Raw genomic sequence first — 8,385 nt, forward strand, 5'->3', positions numbered from 1 at the left:
GGCATAAGCTCGAGATAGAGCTCAGTTCTGTAAGGATGAGGAGAACCGACCGACCTTCTCCAAGGGCACACATCATATTATGCAAAGTCTTGAACCAAACAACAAGGCACTGTGGTTATGACAGCAGCACTTGGGTGCACTGCTCAGGACTTGGGTGTATCGTCTCAGCTAACTTCCAAAGGACCCTGTGAGGCCAGTGTGACATGGGGCTCACAGTGAGGAGAAACTCATAGGTGGGTATCACTGACTGACAATCACAGATGCATGAAGAATTTCCGAAGGCGCTCGCTTCGACAGCACATAGGCTAAAATTGGAACGATACAGAGAAGATTAGCACGGTCCCTGGGCAAGAATGACATGCAAATTCGTGAAGTGTTCCATACGGTAAGTCCCCTACATACGAACCTTCAAGTTGCGAACATTCCAAGACGGGAACGTGCGTTTGCATGTCCAATCACGTAAGTTAGTTCACGTGTCTGGAGTACGTTGTCACGTGCGTGCATCCTCTACAAGTGGTTGTGCTTTTGTGTGCTTTACTGTACAGTATAGAGTACAGTAGCACAGTATCTTTATTTCAAGCCCAGGATGTCCGGAAGCAAGCGTAAAAGCAGTGGTGATGTAGCTGGTACCGCTAAGAAGCGCCAGGGATTGGAGGCCCAGAGAAAGGATGAAGGGAGACAAGAGGAAGAAGTAACTGAAGAACTGAAGAGAGTCACGACGCAGGAAACGGCAGGGGACTTTCTTTAGTTGAGGAGGCGCTGTCAGCTTTCGAGGCACAGGACCCGAACCTACAAAGTGCACAAAGGTTGCAGCAGCCGTTCAGAATGCAACCCAGTGCTACCGTGTCATCTATGACGAGAAAAAAAGAGCTACTACCCAGACATCACTCGATCGTTTTTTCAAGAGGGTAGATAGAACTGAATCCAGCAAGGAACCAGACGTGTGCCATCAGCGTCAGGCGTGAGTGACATTGCAGCTTGCCCTCCGTCTCCTGTTGCTGACGACCCTTCAGCTCTACCGTCTCCCACCTCCTCTCCCTCCTCCAGTCAGTAACTCTTCCTGCCTGTTCCCTCGATGCCAGCCCCTGGATGCCAGCTGTGTACTATACTACTGTACTTTTCAAGGTGCTGTGCTGTAAGATTAAAAATGTTCTCTTTATTTTTTGTGTTTGTTTGTTTTTCATGTATTATTTGTGTGAAAAGTACTATAAACCTATTACAGTACAGTACTGTATAGCCGACTGTGTTAGTTGGGTACCTAGGCTAACTTTGTTGGACTTATGAACGTGCTCTCTGAATGAAACATTTTTATGTAGGGGACTTACTGTTATTTAAAAAAAGAATTTCTGAAGGGAACTGATGAGATGCCCCCTCCTCAGCCCGAGGCTGTGTTACTGTGTGTTCTATGGATTGTCCTTTTGTCCGGGGCACTTGAACTTGAGTATAGATAAATTAAATAAATCTTAAGAGATAAATTTGATAGCTTTGTACATATAAATAGATGTGCTTTTCTCCAGAGAAGGTTGGCTGTTTCCTGGGTGTCAAGGCAGAAAGACAGGCACAGCAGCACCAGCCCCCAGAAAGCTCGCATCCACCAGGGGGTGAGCATGTGAATAAAGGATTAAAACACAGCGGGGGACACCCAGGAAGGGCCAGCCAGGGCTCAGAAGTGGGCAGAGGAGGGCAATGGACATTAAAATTCAGCCAGTCTTGTGCTATCCTTTCTTCTCTACAGCGTCCACTGTTTCCTTGGGGGTGATGTACCCTCTCGCTGGGTGAGTCTTAGAGGGACAGTGGATCTGGGTGCCTGCCCTCCCCCCAGAAGCCTCAGCGCCAACTCCTTCTGGAGTGCAACCCTGCCCCTCGAAGGGTCAGCATTGGACCGTGTCACCCATGCCCAGGGCCGTCGTCCCCCTGCCTCTGGGTCAAGGCCACCGTCCAGTCTGCTCTCACCACAAGACTGCCCAGCTCTCCGGGACTCGGGCCCACCTCCTCCCAGCTTCCTGTCCATTCTGGGACTGCGAGTGTCCCACCAACAAATTCCTTTTCACTTTGGTGTCTAAGTCGTCTCCGTTTCGTGCAACTAAACCGTCTAATTATTAAGGGGGCTGAGATGCGAGGAGGATCTGGGGAGGCCCGCGCTGGAGCAGGGCTGTGCGGCGAGGGCACGGGGAAGGTCTGTGGACGAGCCGGAGGAGGGGCGGGACGCGCCACGGGAGCCGGGGGCTCGGGGGCGCGGGGACGCGGGGGCGCAGGGGCGCTCCGGAGTTGGCCTGTTTTCCGTGGACGGCGAGAGGGAGGGGCCACGCTGGGCTCCTTTCAGCTCAGTGTCGGTGCTTCTCCCCCGGCCACCTCCCAACAGCGGCTCTAATCCTTTGTGCACTTTTTCCAGCCTTCAGGAGATTCTCTCCATAAACCCCATTTCCCTGCCAACAGTCATGACAAACGGTAGCCAGCCTCGCTCCCAAGAAATGACGGCTGTGGGGGCTCCCTGACCGGCTGCACATGGAGCTGACAGGGCCTCGTGCGGCCCCCGCAGGGCTGTCGCCTGTGTGCAGCCCCCCTTTCCTGTCGGCCTCTCAGCTGCCCCCTCAGCTCCTGGGCGCCCTCCCGCTCCCCACAGCACCCCGTCCCTGCTGAGCATCTGGAAGGCAGGTGTGTGGACAGGCCTGCGCCTGCGATGAGGGGACTGCACAGGCGCGAGGGCCACGGAAAACGGAGACCGACCCTCTGCAAGGACCTTAAGGCACCGCCCCGTCTGAGGGGTCTGCGGTGGGCGCAGGGCTCCTTCCTCACCGCCCCGTCTGAGGGGTCTGCGGTGGGCGCAGGGCTCCTTCCTCACCGCCCCGTCTGACGGGTCTGAGGTGGGCGCAGGGCTCCTTCCTCACCGCCCCATCTGAGGGGTCTGCGGTGGACGCCGGGAGCTGGAGGGCTGGGCGAGGGGACCACTGTCTCCAGGGAAGCAGGTTAGTGGAGCTGGTGGGTTTATGTGCTGTTTCCGCGGCGGCCCACAGGCTCCCTCAGGGGCCACCGCGGTTCTCGAGCATCCGGGCCCAGCCCAACGTATATGAGGACAAGGCTGGCTTTGAGGCCCCGACCCTGGGCAGGGGCTCCTCGAGGGGCAGGTGGTTAATTATGTGCTGCTGGGGAGCAGGGTCTACCCAAGGCCCCGACCCTGCCCCTGGGCTGCAGCTGCTTGTTTTCAGCATTTCTCTCAGGCTGAACGCGAACAGCTTGTCTGCACACCGAGGCAGACCTGCGGCGTAACCGTCTGAGGGCCTCACGCCGGGTCGGGCAGCTCGCTCTCCAGCGGCCTCGGAGGGTGCTGGCTGCCGGGTGGGGGGTGGCGCCCAGGCCCCGAGTGCGCCCGCCTGGAGGCCCTGTGCTTCCCTCTCCTTCACCGGCGGAGCCCGCGGCGGCCTCAGGCCCTCAGACCCCCGCGGCAGCCTCCTGTTTGTGGGGCCTCTTGCGTTCGCTTTGCTCTGTGGCTTGTGATGCGTTTGCCTGGTGGCGATTCTGTGAACAAGCCCTGGGAGCTCGGAGAGTTCGTCTCGGAACCGCCTTCTCCCTGGCGCCCGCAGCACCTGCCCCCGAGTGCGGTCACCTCTGGAGTGAAGGCGCCTCGGCCCCCCAAGCACGGGCCCTCTTCTGAGGGCGAGGAGTCTCTCCCTCTCTGATGGACTTTGTCTCCAGCAGCTGCCCCGGGCCTGGATCCCAGCGCTGCCCTGAGCTGTTCCCGGAGGCTCGGAGGGACTCCTGTGACCCTGCGTCTGGGGCTCCCGCCACCTCCCCTGGGCCAGGAGGCTCGTGAGTGGCCCCGGCGTGATGCGCCCCTCGCCCCCCGCAGAGGGTCAGGGCGCCTGCTGTGCTGCTCTGATGCGGCCTAGGGACCTCATCCAGGCCACCCCGGTTGGTGAGTCCTCAGTGACTCCTCCCTCCCTCCCCCCTCCCCACCCAATGTCTGGCTTCGGGCTTCATTCAGAGCAGCCATTCTCCTCAGCCGTCGGGCTGGGCCAGTTCCGGGCTCCGGGGAGAAGGGCCCCTCTCGTGGGGAACGCCCCGAGCCCCAAGAATGGAGGAAGCAGGGCCGCAGGGACAGGGGAAGCTCATCCTCAAGGGCACGGCCTGATTTTTACCTGACCTGGGGGTGACAGCACGTCGAGACACACAGGACAGGCACATGTGACACCAGCACAAGGACTGAAAAGCGGGCCCCAGGAGACTGCAGAGTGGGACCTCCTTCTGCAAAGTCTGAGGCCAAGCAGAATAGGTGGCGATGGCCGAGGCTTGTGTGCGTGTGAGGAGACTGCGGGTGGGAGCCAGTAGGGGCTCAGGCAGACACCCTTCACTGGCCACGAGAGACCCTGGACTCTGCCGGCAGGCACACAGGTGTCCTTTGTGTCACTGACACAAATGTGCAGTAAGAGTCAGGGAGAAAAGGCCACCGGGAAGGGCCAGTGACCCCAAGCTCCTGCCTGTGCTTCTCATCCCAGGGAGAACTCTTTACTCCTAGGAACAAGTTTGGGATTTATCCCCAGGTAGGGCGGCCACTGGCCAGGAAGCTGGTGGGAGGTTGCAGCTGGGTCCCAAAAAGAACCGCTGTGTTAGCTCCCGGCCCAGCGGCACGTGGAGGCTGCAGGGAGTGTGCGGACGCTGGAGGGCCTGGGAGCATCCAAGCTGCTGGCCTGTGAGGGCTCGCAGCAACCAAGCCCCACACGGAGCCCCAGATGCTGTAGCAGATGCGAAGCCACAGCCTGAGGCCGTCCTCGAGCCTGAGCCTGGGTGGTCAGCGCATTCCAGGGTGGGCTGGAGCGTGTGTCCAGGGCAGAGTGAGAGGAGCCTTGTGTCTGCAGAGCCGAGGTGGGGTGGGCTGTGCCTGGGCTGGGGCCTGGGATCCCCCACGCAGTGCCCCAGCTCCACCGGGACCATGAACTCAGGGCCTGAGGGGCCCGAGCACCGAAGTGTGCGGTGGTGCCTTTCCGAGAGGCAGGGCCCTGGGGAGGCGACGGGGCATGGGGTGGGGGGCAGGGGACGGAAACCACTAATTTCAGAGCAAGCCCGGTGTGAGCACACTCCCCAGAGTCGTGTTTATTCTCCGGGAGTGAAGGCCTTGGGCTCGGGGCTCGTGGAGCCCTCAGACGTGGCCTCCGGAGGGGGCTGCCCCAGGGGACAGGTGGCAGGCGGCCACGCTCATCCTGCGTGCACACTGCAGCTCCTCAGGGGAGGGGCAGAAATGCGGGCAGGGTCTCAGACCCTCTGCCAAGTCTGCAGCTTGCCCTGGTCCTCCCGGAGGGCGTCCTCCCCTGCTGTTGACAGCCAGTCATCCCCTTGGGCCCTGGGCGGGGGGGCATGGAGCCACCATCCTGTGTCCCCCTTCACCCAGCTGCCACCAGGCTGTTGGGCCTGGCCACTTTGCAGGTCTCCAAGGTGGGCTGGCCGTGGCCCTGCTCTTGCCTCCCCGGGCCCCCAGCTCCTGGCCTCTCCTTGGCTGTCCTGTCTCCATCCAGACAGGAAGCCATGGGTTTGTGGCAGCTCAGCCTCCGTCTTTATGGACAGCGCACCCGTGTCCCTGCATTTGCAGCCATGGATCCGGGTCCTGGATGGGCAAGCAGCCAGTGAGCTGACCCTGCAACCTCTATTCTGATTCTTTGCGTCTTCCTCTTTGTTTTTGGTGAATGAATGGAATCTTAGATAATTCTCTTTTTTCCAGCACACAGACGCGGTGCACACCGGGCGTGTCTGTCTGCTGCAGTGTCGGATCCACGCCGCTGGTGACGGTCACGGGAGCCCTGAGCCCGCTCCATGGCCTGTGCCTGCTGTGAGCCCATCCCTCCTCCCGGCCCGCGGCCTTCCTGTCTAGGCAGCAGATGCACTCGGCCTCGCGGGTTGCCCAGCTCTGTCACAGCTCTCGACTCTGCCATCCTTGAAGCAGCCACAGAGGGGACACGCAGGTGCAGGACTGAAGCTGTGCCAACAACACTTTATTAATGAAACATGCAGTTGGTTGGTGCCGGTGTGTCCACACTCGCATGGCAGTGGGCATCCAGCTGTGACGCCGAGGCTGGGTCTCTGACCGCAGGCCCAGCTCCCTCCGGGGGCTTGCAGAGCTGAGCGGGCATCCACGTCTTGTTTTCAATTCGTGCCATTTGTGGTCCCATGGGTGGCCCGTGGCCTGTGAGGTCGGGACTCTGTCTCAGCCGTCCCAGCGAGTTCCCAGCTGGGTCTCAGGCAGGGAGCGCCTGTAGTTTATTTCTCACGCCCGACAGGTGGGACCAAAGGTGGCCCAGGAGACTTTCTTCCTACAGATCCAGGACATAGTCCCTGCTCCCAGCACATCACAGGCACTTAAAAAATACAGGTTTATGGGCTTCCCTGGTGGCGCAGTGGTTGACAGTCCACCTGCCAATGCAGGGGACGCGGGTTCGTGTCCCGGTCCGGGAAGATCCCACATGCCGCGGAGCGGCTGGGCCCATGAGCCATGGCCGCTGAGCCTGTGCATCCGGAGCCTGTGCTCCGCAACGGGAGAGGCCACAGCAGTGAGAGGCCCGCGTACCGCAAAAAAAAACAAAAAAAAATACAGGTTTAATTAATGAAAAGGGTGTTAGCTAAATAGAGCTGTCTAATTCCACAGCCTATATTTTTTCCTGGGAATTGTTGCCCCAGGCGGGCCTGGAGGTGGCAGCCCTCCCCTTACTGAGGGTCTGGGACCCTCCACTGAGTCACGGCACCTGGACCCACGGGAGGAGACTGGGACACCCATGTCTTTGACTCTCGGTAACACATTTTGAAACAAACAACAGCTGCCCAGTAACAGCTCCCGCTGGGTAGGTGACCTCTCGCTGCTGAACTGCCGGGGGGGGGGGGCCGGCAGCCGCTCCTTCCTGCGAGGATCAAGCCGCAGGGACGGGGCCTCCTTCAGGACGTGCGTCCGGCTCACGTGGCCTCTTGTTCTCGCCCGTTCTCCTTCCTGAAGCTGTCGTCTTCCTGACGAACAAAGGAAAGAGAAGTAACTCAGCGAGGCCGAGCACAGCACAGGGACTAACTCAGATCTCACAGGATGACTCACCGCCATGCCTCCCCGGGGACCCTGCGGCCTTGGCCGTCCTTGTCCCTGCCCACTGGCCGCCACCTACTCTCGAGAAGCCGGCGAGGAGCCAGCCCCTGAGCGGCAGTGTCTGGGGCGGGAGCAGCCATGAGTGACCGTCCAGTGGACGAGAACTCAGAGCCCAGTGAAGCCCAGACGCTGGGCCGAGTCAGCTGGATGGGCATCAATCAGGTGGTCCAGGGAGGGCTCCCAATCCCTCCTGCTGGCTTCAGTGCTGGCTTCCGTGCCAAAAAGAGCATCCTCAGGCCTTCGATCTGGGGGCGATCAGCTGCTCCCACCTGACACGAATGTCCTTCTGCTCTCTTTGCCTTTGAAGAGGTCATTGTTTTAATCTAGTTTAACTTTTCATCATCTGACGTGAGGAGGATGTAGTGACTGCATAGCGATGGCCGGACAATGGATAAGACAGTAAGTTAATCATGAATGTAATACAGCGTCTGCTAAACACCAGCCGTTGGGCTGGGGGTTTGTGCATCTCATCCAGCCCGAGAGCAGCCCTGGAGGAGGGAACCCCTTTGGCTCATTGACGGCTAAGTCAGTAGAGCTTCCTCAGTGCACAGAGAGCCCCGGGGGCCCTGCCCGCAGGTGTGCCTCCCAGGGGCCCCGCCCGCAGGCATGGGTGTTCTCCTGTCTGTCATCGTCCCTGCATGGGCCGTGACCACGGGGGCGGCGTCCATCAGCACAGATGCACCTCTCACCCCCTCCTCACGGCCCTTGTGCGCAGCAAGTTCTGGGGTGACTGCACTTTGGCACACGAGCACCCAGGCCAAGCGCGGGGGCTGGGGTCCTGTCCAGGCAGGCAGTGTTGCCGAGAGGCCTCGGGCAGCGCTGCACCCGCACTGCGCCAGCCCTCCCAGCCCTGCTCCCAGAGCCTGTGGCCCTGAGCGGGAGGCTCTGGCCGTTCCCCTCACTGTCCTGTCACATAACTTGCTTTATGTTGAAGACAGGGCGGGACCGAGTGTGCCCCAGTCCAGCCTGCAGGAGGTCAGCCAGCTGCCCAGCATGGAGGCCACCAGGAGGGCTGTCCCCCACCTGCATCTATGTTCTATGTCTTCAAAGAAAAGGATATTTTAAAAAGAAAAAGAGATGAATCTGGGTGTCTTTGCCTTGTGGAAATAAATAGTTGTTTTTGTTTGTTGTTTTTTTTTTCTGCACGTGGGCCTCTCACTGTTGTGGCCTCTCCCGTTGCAGAGCACAGGCTCTGGACGTGCAGGCCCAGCAGCCATGGCTCACGGGCCCAGCCGCTCCGCGGTATGCGGGATGCTCCCGGACCGGGTCAC

General features: G+C 60.0%; 1 non-coding gene across 1 annotated transcript; it reads left to right on the plus strand.

The window, feature by feature from the left end:
* The first annotated feature begins 281 nt into the window (after nucleotides 1-281).
* On the plus strand, nucleotides 282-388 carry LOC114896396. The gene has a single exon (XR_003793778.1). It is a non-coding gene; the product is annotated as a U6 spliceosomal RNA (small nuclear RNA).
* The last annotated feature ends 7,997 nt before the right edge of the window (nucleotides 389-8,385 follow it).

This window comes from Monodon monoceros, unplaced genomic scaffold (genome assembly GCF_005190385.1).
Source record: "Monodon monoceros isolate NGI ecotype Baffin Bay Population unplaced genomic scaffold, NGI_Narwhal_1 Super_Scaffold_15, whole genome shotgun sequence".
Lineage (NCBI taxonomy): Eukaryota > Metazoa > Chordata > Mammalia > Artiodactyla > Monodontidae > Monodon > Monodon monoceros.